The sequence below is a fragment of the Papaver somniferum genome, chromosome 1, assembly GCF_003573695.1.
Source record: "Papaver somniferum cultivar HN1 chromosome 1, ASM357369v1, whole genome shotgun sequence".
Classification (NCBI taxonomy): domain Eukaryota; kingdom Viridiplantae; phylum Streptophyta; class Magnoliopsida; order Ranunculales; family Papaveraceae; genus Papaver; species Papaver somniferum.
This window is the reverse complement of record NC_039358.1, coordinates 235,188,861-235,205,171: the sequence shown is the minus strand read 5'-3', so window position 1 is coordinate 235,205,171 and position 16,311 is coordinate 235,188,861.

The window sequence follows — 16,311 nt, the reverse complement described above, 5'->3', positions numbered from 1 at the left end:
AATATCAAGATGTTAGGAAGTTTGTCAGCGGCATGAAAAGAAAATACATGCACCTGGAGCACCATTGTCATCTTCAACCAGTGTGTGGCCTTTTGGAAAGTGCGGCTTAGATATTGTGGGGCCATTTTTACCAGGTTCTGGACAAAGAAGATACTTAATATTCACAACAGATTATTTCACAAAATGGACAGAAGTGAAGGCAGTACAGCATATTTGCGACAAATATATCTTTACATTCATAATCGAAAATATCATTTGCAGATTCGGAATTCCTGCGCAGTTGGTATCTGATAATGGGAAACAGTTTGAAGGACAGAACATAGAAATGTTACTTAATGCATTTAAGATAAAATGTGGAAAGTCTACTCCTTTGTATCCACAAACTAATGGGAAGGTAGAAGCAACAAACAAAACAATTGCAAATATATTAAAGAAGAAATTGGAAGGGCATCACAGAGCATGGTGCAAACAAGTACATAATGCAGTATGGGCTTATAATACAACTAGAAGAGAAGTTACTGGAATGTCACCTTTTTGTTTAACATACGGAGTTGAAGCGGTGTTACCAACAGAAGTTGTTATTCCGACAACAAAGAGAGAAGCTTGGGAGAAAAATCTTAGTGCGGGTTTGATCTTAAACAAACTTGATGAATTAGATGAAATAAGAGAAAAAGCTTTACAACATATGGAGAATTATCAGCGAAGATTAGCCCGAGAATATAATAAACGTGTCAAAGTACGCGAATTCCAACCAGGAGATTTAGTTCTGCCAGAGACACCAATATATGAGCGAGAAAATGGTGGAAAATTAGCGAAAAAATGGGATGGACCTTACATCATTAAGGAGATAGTTGGAACAAGAGCTTATAGATTAATGGATCTAGAAGGTATAGATGTTGTTAATAGACTTGACAGACCATGGAACATGTTGTACTTAAAAAGATATTATCCTTAAGAAGCTTTGAGAAGTTATGGATTCTGAAAGAATAATTGCAAGATTATTCATATCAAAACAAGATCATGATGTGCGAAACTTTCGCATAGATAATCACAGAACAATGACATAAAAGAAAGGGGCGAACCTTTATTGCGTACACCCTAGTTCGCGAATAAAATTTCGCAAGAGGCAAATGTAAGACCAAAAGTACGTCATATAAGGAGGTACCTGTTGCATGGCTCAGGAAAAGGCTACACCGCCACCGGAACCTGAGTCATGGAGATTTGGGGTCAGTAATCCCATCCGGGAGAGGCACCTTGGATTCTCAGTTTAAGCATATGACTTAGGTTGGGCGACTAAGGTAATAAGGACTCTCCCAAGGAGTGCAGATCTGATCAAGGCGCCGAGGTACACGGTTGAGTCAAGAGTGTCAGGGGCGTTTGAAGCGTACCTTGCCATTCTTGACAAGTCTTGGCTTATACTGCACTCGGCCTGAAGAAAACCCCACTTAGGATGCAGTCTCGTAACCATAATCCCTATAGGTAAAAGGGATAAGAGGCTGCGAAAACAACTGGTTGTTGTTAAGACTGGATGGGAGGAACTAACCTTGTTTGGTAGAAGTACGCCTCCTTGAAGGGGAAACCAAGGGGGGGATAAGGGCGACACCCTCCATTAGGGAGATGATAAGTGTCTTAAGACGCAAATATCATGAGGCTTTTTATTCGTAAGGATATATTAAGGCTTGTCATGTTTGTGCAACAATCCTGGAGAGGAAATAATACAAAAGAAAAAGATAAGACGAGATCAATGGGTTTTCGCATGAAAGTGCGAAGACGTCCTGCGATTTCATCGCAAGACGGCAATGTCATGGGGCTTTATTTTTGCAAGAATATTTAGGTCTGTCATATTGTCGCAACATTCCTGAAGAGGCCACAATACAAAAGAAAAAGATAAGGCAAGATCAATGAGTTTTTGCATGAAAATGCAAGGACGTCGTGAGATTTTGTCGCAATGACAAGAGGTGGCGTAATAAGACCTTTAATTAGGAAGGCAAAATAAGACCACATGACAAAACAAAATATTTATAAGTATTCATAACAGATGATTTTTCGCAAGAAAGATAATGAGAGGCAAGTATGGGAATCAATAAACAAGAAGCATTCTCTTTCTCACCAACAAAATACTAAAAGGGAAAATTGATTCCAAAGTTGGTTGAAGAATATTATTCACCAAAAGTAATAAGATAAGACAATTCAAGAAGATAGAACTAGATAAGAAGATCATGCTTCAGTATTAATTCCAGTAGAAGGAGATAATAGACGTTCTTCGCCAATGTTCTCATTATTGCAAGCCTCTCCTTCATTTCGATTATGATCTTCGCCTTTATTAGCACCTTGATTATCGCTAGCAAATTACTTCTTCAGAAGAGATTTCTTTTTCATTTTCGTTTTGATTAACACCAGCAGATGCTTCCTTAGAAGTAATTTTTTCTTCATTTTCCAAGAAATTATCCTCTGCACCACCTTCATAATCATAATCACTATCATCAGGACGAGAACCTTCATCATCATATACTTCCAAAGGTTCGATGGATGTAGGAGGAAGAGATTTAGACAATAAAATATCATTTACAAGGACTTCAGCCCGGAGATGAAATTGACGAAGAAGTGCTCTCTGATGATTCCTATTTTGAATATCCTTAAAATAAGCAAGATAATCAAGTATTCTTTCTGCTCGGTCGCGAGAACCAGTAAGGACAAAGACGAGTAATGCATTTTCTTTGCAAATTTTGGCATATTTAGCCTCCAAAAAAGAAATGGAGGAATGAAGATTCTTCTCAGACTCTGCGAAAGGTAGAATACAAAATTTCAATAAGATGAAGAACTCAAAAAGATATGACAAAGAAAAGATAATTAAGGCAGTCAAACAATTATGAATACTTTCCTTTTGCGAAATAAGGTGTTGAATCAAGGTCAGACAACTATTCTCCCAACGGTCCACTACATCATCAAATTTATCTCCAACTAAACCTTTAAGTCGAGACTGAAGATTTTTTTCTTTAGAAATAAGAAAGGCATTTTTCTTCGCAAGAGAAGAATAAGATTCTTCTAATTTGGAATATTGTTCTTTAAGTTGATTCGCCTTTACACTTAAAGCTATTCTACCTTGAATGAGTGTATCTCTTTCAGCAATAGATGACTCTGTTACTTCTTTAAGTTCATTTCTCAAAGAGCGAAGAGATTGTTCTTGGTCATCACATACTTTCTGAATAATGCTAAGTTGTTGCGAAGATATCGCCATCTTGTTTAAACAAGTTCACTTCTCTTGAGATAAGGTTTTATTCTCATCTGATAAAGTTTCCATCCCTAAATTATCTTTAGTTAAAGAATAAGAAAGGCGAGATATTTCATTACTTAATAAATCTTGCCTTTGAACTAATTGGGTATTTTCATTTGTAAGATTACTTATATGATCAAGAGAATATGAATAAAGGTTATCTAATTGGTTATATTGATCCATCAAAATCTCTTTATCAACACGGGCTTCTTCAACAACAGATTCAAATTGATATCTCTCCGTTATTCGTTTCTGGTTTAAGGATTAACATGCGAAAGAGGGATTTCAAGGATAATTAAATATGGGAAGGATAAAACCATTAAAAAGGAAAATTGAAGACACAGATAAGAAAATCATACCTCTCAATTCATCATTCTTCTTGCGAAGGTTGTCACGATCCAACAAAACATTTTGAAGCTTTTGATTTTCGAGACGAAGAGCATTATACTCTTTTTCCAAAGCTGTTTGTGAAGCAGCTCTGTCAGAACCGAAATACGTACTCAAAATTTCGCAAATACTAGACTTGACAGGATCAATGGAAGATTATTTGCCATCATCCAGGACTTCAGACAAAACTTTGAAAGCAATATCTATTCCTTCCACGGTTTCTTTAGAAAAGGGAAGAGGCTCAGGTAGAGAACTGACAATGATAGAAGGTTGAGAAACACTATCAATAGGAAGAGAAGAAGTTTCATTCACAGAAGGATCAATAATGGGGGTTTCAATCATTGAAAGGTCAGTTGAAGAAATGAAGTCTGAGGAAACTTTTTCGCGAATTGGAGATGATGGTTTATCGAAGATGTTGCAGGAGATTTAGAAGAGATAAGTAAGTGGAATGGAACAGAGGTTTCAACAGTTTTAAGGTGGCGAGATTTCTTGAGAGGTTTATTGACATCCTTATCACCCTGCGAATTACAATCCAGATAAGAAACAGAGGCAACAATATTGTTATTAGAAAAGAATAATGTTTCTTACTACCTTCTGATTCACAGACTTTCTTCTATGTACAACAATCTTATGCTGCGGTTTGGGAATATTAGGGTTCCGAACCGTAAATTTAGTGTTGGAGGCGCTTTTGCTGAAATAACAACAGTATGGGAATCACATAAACAACATCAAATAAGGCAGTAAGCAAGATCAATTTCAGCAAAACCCATAAGAATAAAAAATTAACCTTGATGAATCCATGGAAACAGTAGCAGGAAGATTATTTCGAAGAAAATTACGAATGATGAATATCTACAGAGGGAACAACATGAAGATGAAGAAGAACTTAAAAAGATTGAAAGAAGAAGAAAGAAGAAAGGTTGCAATAATGGAATTTGAATAAGAATGACGAAGTTGCAGAGAAAATAAAAGAGAATGAGAAAGAGTATATATAGAGGAAATTTTTTCTTGAAAAGATAAACACGATAAATGCGGAAAGATATAAGCGGTTAAAAAGCAGCAGTTACAAAAGATGTGTCAAGAAACAGACCGGAAAAAGGATACGTGTGATAAATACAAAATATGAAATGATGGATAACTGCGACATTTCTCACATCATTCTCTACGTCGCAGAGAAGATATGAGAAGAGGCAAGATGTAGGATCATAATCTCGCAGCAATAATGTCTCTGCGAAATTATCAACAACACAACACAACAGCGTCGCAGAACAATTTCAGAAACGATATAATAAACGACGTCAGCTAAAATCATGAGAAAGATGTGATGGTCCTGCGAAAATTAGAGAGTTTGCGAGATTAACATTTGTAAGGTTGCGAGAATGTCGCAAGCCATATCCAAAAATAAAGGACAAATTAGCTGTCATCCACTATGTATTGCCCTATAAAAAGTCGTTCACTTGTAAAGGAGAGGGAGAGATCTTTTTTGAGGAAGAAACAAGTAAATAGGAGAGAGAAAATCTAGAGCAGTGGTTATTCTTGATTCCTTTATCTTTTCTTGTAAGATTGTTCAAAGATTTATCAATAAAATTAAGATTTTTAATCTAAAAATGAGTTGAATGTTAATGAAATCATATGAGGGGTGTAATGTAGGATTTCCTACAACTACATCTGTCTCTCAGGATACAACGACTATCTTCTCGATGTAGTAGCACTCCAAACTTCGAGAAACGGCGAACCAAACTTAAAGTGATGAACTCTCTCTTGAACACAAACTAAATTGATGATTTTAGAATGCAGTAGGATGATAATTAGGTTTCTAATTGATTGATCTTTTCTAAGTGTGTGCAGGGTATTTTATAGAAATTACTAATACCTCTTCATGAAGAATCATGATGCTTCAAATACCTCTTCAATTAAAAGTCATGATGCTAGAAGGATTTTTCCAAGGATTGCGTCTTTTGAATTCCTAATTGAATTCCCTGTACGTTTTTGGTTTTAGGTTTCATTTAGTTTCAACCGTGAAACTAAAACTGACTTAACTTAACTAACAGACTAAATTAAGATTAAGCCCAAACCATTATGTACAACCCAAATCCAAACATAAAGTCTAAAATCTCAGCATACAAAATCGTACTCAATTTTCCAACATAAAGTGATCATCATAGACTCTTTATTAGTTTCAAGCACCAGATATCTTGTTCATCATTTTATCTCAGCATTATATATGTTTTTTATTTTCTGTTCCTAGTAGAGTTTCATCTTTTCTTGTATCAAATTTTGATAATAATCCTTCAATACAAGTAAACAGCCAAAACCAGCTCAAGTTACAAGCCTAATGAATAAAATAAGTAAAAGGCAAGAAAATAATATAAAATAAGAAACGCCTATAGACTGATTCTGTCATAGGCTAGCCAAAGAATCTGCCAAAAAGTCATTTTTTCTTTTTTTCTTTCTTTTTGATCGAAAGAGAAAATATTATGTAAGGGAATTTACAATGAGTTCTCCCAGAGGCAGATTAAAACAAAAGAAAAAGAAAATAAAAACAAAAATCTAAAAATTACATGAAGATTGCATTCCAATTAGACAACACCATATTGGAGATGTTCAAATGAAATCGATGGCCTGCAGCAGCAGCCCACGCTAAAACTGATGATTTAGCTCCATGAATGAGATCATCATCAGTTTTGAAAAGGTAGCCTTCCTCAAATTTTCTACAATTCCTTTCTCTCCAAATGATGTTTACAATTGCCGTTGGAATTAATCTCCAGATGAAGTTTCCGGATTGAGAGAAGCGATTGGTATGCCAAGTCTCTACTAGAATTCGCATGAAACCCGACAATACCCACGTCCAACCTGTACTTGAGGTAAGAGCACACCACATCTTATAAGAAATTTTGCAATGCAGAAATAGATGGTCTTGCGACTCAATACTACTACCACAGAAAGCGCAACTCTTTTGATGAAGAATGTCTATGATATTAAGCTTACCATGCACCAGACACCACATCAATATATTAATTTTTGGTGGGACTGCAGGTTGCCAGATGAACTGATAAGGGAAGTGATTCTCACCATGTATTCCGCTACTGTGTTCTGTTTCTGAACCGTGTTCTGAATATTCACGTAAGCTCAATTCTTGTGTAATGCCTGTGTTTATTTCTACCATGCAATCTAATGTACTCAATATTTGATTGTTTTATTTTTGGTTGTTTGATTCAGGTCCTACAGAGTCGCGTGGTTACGTGCTTGCACACACAAATGGGATCAATCGGATGAGAGCTGGGGTCTGTATCATTCTCTACCTCCCCTATTGTGTCGTGTTCATAGATCTTATATGGTCAGTTGAGTGAGATTATTCAACTAAGCTATTGACGGGGAGCATCTTGCATCATCGCATGATTATTGATATGGCTAATTTTGGTCTTTTAAGTAAACCCCACTTCAATAGAAATTTTAATTCTATCCCAAAATTGGACTCCTGGAATACTAATAGTCTGTACGTACAGTAGGAGACTGGATATACATGACCATTTAGTTCACTTGTTTTTTACGGAAAATTATAAATTTAAGTGAATTGATTATACAATTAGCATTATCATATGATTGCTTTTATTGGGTTTGTATGGTCTTTTATTCAGAAATTTTTTTTGGTGTTATACTCAAAAATGATTAAGTTTTTGTATCTTCTAATGTATTTGTGTTTTTTTTCGGGAGAATGTGAAAAGACGAGGGTACCTAAATATACCTCAATCTAAAACTTTTCCACCTATAATTTCATTCTCCGAAAGTGATTCTCTATGGACAGAGTCGAGACAATACAGCTAATCGATTCACACTTCGTGCGCTCGTCTATCGATACGAGATCGAGACAATTGGACAACGAAGTATGTTTACTTGATAATAGGTTCGGGCTTAACCAAACACAATAGGATTGCTATCAATTAAATAGGAATTAACGTTTGTGTATTTTACCTATAATTATAATAAAAACAATTATAATTGCGGAAATAGAAAAGTAAAACACACAACAAGATTTTGTTAACGAGGAAACCGCAAATGCAGAAAAACCCTGGGACCTTGTCCAGAATTGAATACTCTCAGGATTAAGCCGCTATACAAAATCTAAACCACTTCGTATAGTTGAGACCAAGAAACTAAACCTATAGTTCACCTAGTTCCGTCTATATCCCTGCGCCTCCAACTTGTAATAAGTCATGCACTTAGAACAATTCCTTTGGTTTGTATTCCAAACAGTAAAGGAACAACAAATCTGTTCGGTAACAACTCTTTTCAATCAAGTGATATGAGTTTGACAAAAGGCTCTTATGTTTATCCCAATAAACTCCTTTGTCAAGTCCTTAGATCTATCTTTTCAACAACTACCAAAGTAATTGTACAAAGAAAAACTATCACAAGAAAAATTATAAACTAATAATTTTATTCATAAAAGATAGTTTTATTCATAAAATATACCTTATACAATTATTGAAAGAAATCAAACATTGATGTCTATTTTCTTTGATTAAGTATTACAGCAAATAACTGAATCTCTAGTGGTGCTCTTATTGTTCACTGAGGTTTCTTCAGTGTTCAAACTTTTGAAGCATGTCTCAAGAGACTTGTCTGCAACCACTTCTTGTTTCTCATGTTTTTCAAGTTGAACCTTGATATCAGCAAGATCATCTTTTGTTTCCTCTATTTTATCTTTGAGCCAATTTTGATTTTGAACCGTCATTACGAGGTTCGTTCTTAATTCTTCAAAACCTTGGATATGGTCAATCATACTATCAGAACGAATCCACTTTGTTTTGGTTGGATCTTGTAAATTGTAAGCCAACATACATGACTCATCTTGTGATCCAACGGAACTATCAGAATCATAATCAGACATGATTTTTGATATGTTTTTCTTCTTCCTTTCTGTGTTGATTCCTTGACAATCCTTAACCTTTTGAGCTTCCTCCTTATTAGCCTTTGTGACACTGCGAGTTATTGGAGGCATGCTCGGTTATTTAAATAAGGATTGACCAGGGTTTCAAAATACAGGCAAGAGATAGTTTCTCTTAAAGAAGAGACAACTTTTGGACCGAAAATATCAGGAAATTCCGAAAATATTACAAAAATATATTTTGTTTCCTTTGTCCGAACTTCTCATGCTGGAAGGTTTATTAAAATTCGAAAATTCTAAATAAAACCTATTTTTGGAAGATCATGATAAACATGAACATTTTTTAGACAGACATGGATTCACAGTCGTCCATAACATGTCACAGATTTTTCTAATAAACAAGCACACAAAAAAATATGCTATCGTTTTATTGTGCTTTTCCCATCCATAATTAAGAGCACGAAGGAGGATGAGAGCGAACAAATTAGATACAACTAAGTTGTATCGGAGTAAGCGCTTTCTAGCTTACAACGAGTATCAGAAACATAGTTCATGTTTCTTTTTGGGAATTTCTATCCTAAATATTTTCTCCCAGAATAATGATCTTTTCTAACTCTCGACATATGATCTTGTGGAGAATATATACTGATGTAAGAATTTTCGGAGATGGATAAATCTCTCTTAATTCTATCAATGAGATTTTCATATGATTTTCTCATTCTAAGGATTTTCTTATGATGCACATCAGTATGATTATCTGAAAAAATTATCGGAAATTCCTAATTGTTTCTATTGGCAGAGATTCTCTCTTTCACTTTCTTCTGGAATCATTCTTAATCAAAACAAGAATTGTTTCGATACGGGTGAGGAGGAACCTTTTTCCAGAAGCGATTATCAATTCTTTCCTATGATTCTTTTGAGTTGATCTTATCGGGTAGTGGTATGTTCTGTCTTTCTACTAAGGAATGATCTTTCAGTTTTTTAAGGCAAGAAACTTCCTTTAATATTTTTATCACCGTATTTGAAGAAGTATAATTTTCCTGTCAAGTGACTGAAAAATGTATTCCTTAATATCAAGTTCACGGAATCGTTTCAAAGTTTCCTTTGGATAAGATTTCGTCTGATCATCAGTAGATGTAGAAGATGGTTTCTCATCCTCTGACTTGATGTAGTTAGGAAAACTATCATCATCTTGATCTGTTTCAGATGTGACTAAACCGGTTTTAACAAAGTATGTAAAAGTCGACCAAGGACTTTTAGTTTCCTCAAAATCAGAAGAAATCAAAACAACTTAATTAGTCAGAGTTATAGGACGTGTCTCTTTATCTTAAGTAAGATATTTACTAAGAGCTTCTAATTTGACAGTGAGATCCATATTCTCTTTGGCTGGAATATTCAGTTGAATGTCTTTATCTTTGATCTCATTCTTAAGAAGATTTGACCCTGTCTTTAATATTAACACATTTGTAGATGGAGATTTTAAAGGCTTTAAGAGTTTTACCAACTCTTTATCAGCATCTTCTTTTTCATCAGAGAACGACACAGATGTTTTCGCAACTCCTGGATCATGAGTTAACGAAGTGGTAACATCTTAGACTTTTGAGTATTCATACTCTTGCATAACGTTAACTGAATCAGACATAGATTCAATTTCTTATAGGTTGGAACGCACCAAACACAGATTGTTAGATCTTTTCATGTTTGCCTGCTCTGATACCAATTGAAAAGACGAGGGTACCCAAATATACCTCAATCTAAAACTTTTCCACCTATAAGTCCTTTCTCCGAAAGTAATTATCTATGGACAAAGTCGATACAATACATCTAATTGGTTCACACATAGTGTGGTCGTCTATGGATACGAGATGGAGACAATACGGCAACGAAGTATGTGTACTTGATAATAGGTTCAGACTTAACCAAACACAATAGGATTGCTACCAGGTAAATAGGAATTAAAGTTTGTGTATTTTAATTCTAATTATTAACTAAAACAATTATAATTGCGGAAATAGAAAAATAAAACAACAACAAGATTTCGGTAACGAGGAAACCGCAAATGCAGAAAAACCCCGGGACCTTGTCCAGAATTGAATACTCTCAAGATTAAACCGCTATACAAAATCTAAACCAACTTCGTATGGTTGAGACCAAGCAGCTAAACCTATAGTTCACCTAGTTCCGTCTGTATGCCTGCGCCTCCAACTTGTAATAAGTCACGAACTTGGAATAATACCTTTGGTTCGTATTCCAAACAGTAAAGGAACAACAAATCTATTCGGTAACAACTCTTTTCAATCAAGTAATATGAGTTTGACAAAAGGCTCTTCCGTTTATCCCAATAAACTCTTTTTTCAGGTCCTTAGATCTATCTTTTCAACAACTACCAAAGTAATTGTTAAGATTATGCAATCAATACTTTGAATCACAAAGAATTGTATTGATGCCGATATACTCAACTAATCAATCCAATCTATCACAAAGATAAACCGATTATAGTTGGATCCTTTTCCATCCGATCAAGTTTTGTGCACACCAAGGATTATGACCCCAAATCAAAAATCTTATTCGTCTTCAAATCTTCTTAGATCTTCAATAAACACATGCACACAATCAACTTGAATCTGTTGTGATCAATCACACATAGAACGGAGTCAGTTAACAATGTATTATCACAAGACGTCTTTAGATCTACAAATAGTCTAAAGATCCCCGTCGAAACTTCGATCTAGTTTGAGTGAATCTTATATTAGAAGAGAAGATTCTCAAGCATAAACAAACTAAGTGCAATCAAAGTTCAACAACCGTTAGTCAATCAAATCAATCGAAAACTAATAATAAACTACAATTATATAACGGTACTCATAGAGTTCCCAATCCCAAAGAAGTCTTTAGAACGAGCGGTTGTAAGAGATTTCTCCTAATTAGGTTACTTTCCTCTCCGAATAGACGGCTCCACCAGTAACAACACAATAAGGTAGTTTTGCTGGCTCTGAAGATTAGTTTGCTTGAAATGTAAACTTCAATATTTATAGACCAAGGAAGTTTGGACACCAAGGAATTTCCAAAACCGAAAATATTCTCAAGATATGCAATATATTTCCAAATTCGATTTCCACAATCCTGGAAATTCTTTGTCCAAAAATTGACCGAAATCTCAGTAGAAAATCTCCAATTAGTAAATGCACATTACCAATTTTTATTTCTAAAGATATGCATTTTAATTGCTGGAAATTAAAAGCATATAAAACTAAAAACCTTAATTAAAAGATACTCAATTTATTTCAATTCGGGATTCTCATTTAGCTATTAAGGAATATCTTTGAACAATAAAAGATAAGCGGTACTGCAAATGTTCATAGTGTATCGACATCTTTAATTTGTAAATCCTTTTTTATATTTACAATCTTGGAACCGATTCGCCACACTTCCAAACGAGTTTAGGATCGGGTTCCCAATAAATAAAAATGTGTTGCACATGTTCATAGGATCGGTTCCCAATAACTTGAAACTTGTTGCACCTATTACAATGATCGATTCCCCTTTTGTGATCGGTTGCACCTTTACTAGGATCGGTTCCCCAATGTCTAGCGTTGGTCATACCAATTACAACAAATCGATCATACCATCTCAGGTGATTACTTAAGATCGGTTTCACTAATAAAAGTCATACCAATACAAAAGTCAGGCCTTGTGAATAGTTTTACTAAAATACATAAACAAGTTATGAGCGGTTATACTAAACACACATATTGGTAATCCAAAGATATGCAATGAATAACAAATATCAATAAGCCTAGCGATCTCCCTTTCGATTCACAAACCAAGTTTATGAATGTACTTACTTTAAACGAATGTAAAACGTTGTTTTACTAGGACGAAATCTTCACCCATACCCATACATAATCACAATAGCATTCATACGATTATGTCGATGTCTTATATACGATGATCAAAAGATAAGCGTTATATTTCGTATTGTATTCCTTAATATTATGTCTCACTAGAGTATAATCATTCACATTTTCGCAGTTATATTTTCAATATGCACGATTTGAAAGATATGTTAGGGAATGAAACAGTTCAAGTCAAATATTACTAACCTCAAGTGGAAGGATGATGTCATCGTTGTAGCTCCTTACTTCTTCACATTCTTAAACTCTTCACGTAATACTTGTAATGTCTCATATCCTAATACTTTCAAGCTAACCTATACGAAATTGACTCTAGTAAATAATCAAGCGACTCTTTAAATGAGTTTTGATTCACTAAAATACGACAACCAAACTTGACATACCAACGTTTGGTGGGTTCAACCGATCTATGCTCTAACAAAATGGTTCTTTCTGGTTTTGTTGGCGGCTCGATTGTAAACTTTAAGAGATCCTTATGTATGCCCAACCAGTCATCTCACTAAGTGGTCGAACTATGAACTATGTGGAAGTTAGTTTCTTTTAGAGTTTCCCAAGTTAAGTTCTTTTAAGTTTGTCAAAAACCTTTAGGGAAAATATTGTTTATACTGATACATAATAAATTGGTGTTCTTAAAACATTCTTGATTCTTATTTGTTCATTTCATTCCTTCGGTTGACTGTTTGTGGTTGGATCAGATTATACATCCATAAAATAAACAGTTGGCAGCATGTGGTTGTATGGATCAGATTAAGTCTGGGATAAGGTTTATTTTATGGATCAGATTTAATTTCCCTTAAAATGTATAGTTTTTCATGAAGGGTATGTGGTTGTATCCTGCACCAACTTTCGTCTCTTTTTTTTTAACACCATAGTCACATGATATCTAAATTTTTTATGTTGTGCAACAAATTTTTTATTCGTAAGAACATATATCAGAGGCCCTCTTGAGACTGAAGATCTGTAGATTTTAGTTAGCAGGATTTGAACATCTGATCACAGTGTGTTCTTTTCATTGTTACAACAGGAGGTTATAGGTTTAACACCAAGTTGTTCATGCATGATGCAGACATCAACATATATGTTATCGGGTGTTCGAAGTTACTTGATATACATGTTATTTTGGGAGATTGCAAGTTATACGAAAATTGTTGAACGTATTATAAGAACAATTACTACAGCTTGGGCACCTAAATCGTTTCCATTTTCCCAGTTTCAATTATCTAAGCTCTTAGATGAGCACAAAATTTGTTATGATTTTGTTGAAGGGAAGATTACCTCCTAATCCTATACATATGTGGGTTACAAACTTACAAGTTAATTTACTTATTGATGTCTTTTGTGTCTATTTCTAGATCCTTTTGGTGTAACTATTCTCGGTACTTGGTACCAATATTATTGATTTGTAAGGATATTTATACAGTAGCAGAAAACAAGGATCACTGTATTATAAATTATTTTTTTAATAAAAAATACATAATATTCTCTTTAAATCTTGTTTTTCTTGCAATAATCTTCTCGTTAACTTTTTTTTTGGTTTGGTACAGATATAAGTGTTTTTGTTTATATTATTTTCTTACTGATTTGTATTCTGAAACGAAAATTATTTCCCCTGGTGAAGTATATTTTTTCCCGAAATGAACAAATTTTGCTGCTCAAACTGTTTATGTGACGAATTTTTATTTTTATTTTTTACTATAAATATCTAGTGAGATGAATAAACTTCGTTGCTATATAAGTCACGGTTTCTCCATATAAAGAAGTCTTGAAGACTTCCAATGAGTATTTTTGAATCCTCTGGTGAAAGAATTTCTCTGGAGCGCCTTTTAGATTTTCAAAGGAAATTCACATTTTCTCCACGGATTTGTGCCCAACCTGCAATCCCAGGTGCGTGAATTGTTGTTATTCCGTCATGCTGCTTTTATTTCTTATCTAGAGAATAAAGAGACAAAAAGAGGACAACTACTAAGAGAAGAATCATACACATCTTCACTAATAGGTCATCCATTTTGCTGCTTTAATTGGGTAAGAAACTGCTAATGCTACATGTATATACATACATTCAAAACTCCATATAATAATAAACTCTATACATTAATAAAAAATCAGAGTCCCAATTTGAGACAGTTATAAATAGTAACAACCTCCATATTCTAATATTAATAGTTTTTTTAGTCCCGTCATAAGGAATTTACCTCCATATATTAATATAACGTCACTATTGGAAACTTATAGATCTTGTTACATCAAAATTTAAGATGTAACAAAATACTTATCTAGAGTTTTTTGAGAAAATGATGTAACTTTTTGGATTCTTGTCGCATCTTTTAATTTACGGATGCGTAAGACCTCATTAAAATGAACACCTTCATGTCAAAGCGAAAACATTTACAACTTGTCGAGCATGTTTAAAACTTCTTGGCATGAAACATTTGGTATTCTTGTATTATCATCATCAAGATTATCTCCCCACTTTTTTTGTCTAATTCCATCGTTCTTCGATTAAAGCATGTAAGCCTTGTTGTTTATTTGGACGATTAGGGAAGGTATCCATGTCCATTATCATTTACACACTTTGAATTAGCAAAGAAAAAAAGTATATTTTTCTGGTATACCTCCCTATATTAGTAAACTCCATATATTAATAATTTTGTGAAGTCCCAAGGCTATTAATGTACGGAGTTTTTACTGTAGATACAATATCTTTGATGAGTAGTGTATACATTAGAAACTGTATAAATTAATGTTGTTGGGACAACCAGAATTTATTAATTAAGCGAGATATTATAATTAACCAGTAAATTAATAATTATTAACTTATAGATAAATTTAACTTCGATCAACTAATAACCTAAGTTTAGACAGTTCGGATGAACATTTAGATGGTGATATCACTCAAGACTTACAAAATTGGATCGAACAATTGTTTTATCGCAGTTTAGTGAATGTCAAGATGTATTGAATCCGGAAGAATATGAAGTTACGCAATTGTTGGCTTAACTGAGAGCGTTATGGGAAGTGATAAAGATGAAAAAGAAAATGATAAAATTTCTATAACAGACCCCCTTCACAGAACGAGATTTTAAAGCGACAATCACATAACTATTTTCTCACTGGACTATAAGAAACAACACTAAAAATTCTTACGATGATATGAAAAATTAGAGATAAAACTCAGTGTGATATTGATTTAACAAAACACAATCATTTTCAAGAAATCTAATGGATTAAATATATATATGTAGTGAATTATTAATTTATATTTCATACGGGGTCTATATAGATAATAAAAAATGCATTAATTTATAATTTTAGCGAATTATTAATTTGGCACATTGTCCCAGACTCAGGACCGGCTAAAAATATTATTTAAGAGAATTTACTACATAATCAAGTATTAATTGATGGAGTTTCTACTGTACTTAAATTAGTAGATTGGGGTCTGACTTCATACATCTAAAGATTTAAAGGCCTGGATAAATAAAGCTCCCACGTTGAATGGTGAGGAAACCCTCGCTTTTTATTGGCCGGAATACGCCTTTTTTGTGTTTTGTGAAACGAGCGTTTTGGTGAGGACATTTGGCAACGTATGATTGGTTTAAAAAGAATAGGAAAAGATTAAAAAAAGGAAACTAAATTTGGAATTCGCGAGGACACTTGGAAACGTATGATTGGTTTAAAAAGAATAGGAAAATATAAAAAAGGAAATCAAATTCAATTTGGAATTCACTTGGAAACGTATGATTGATTTAAAAATTACAAACTCAAGAGGAAAACCTAACCTACCATGTTTGGAATTTTATGGAAGTCCAAATTCAATTTGGAAACGAGTATCTACCGTCTAAGGACTC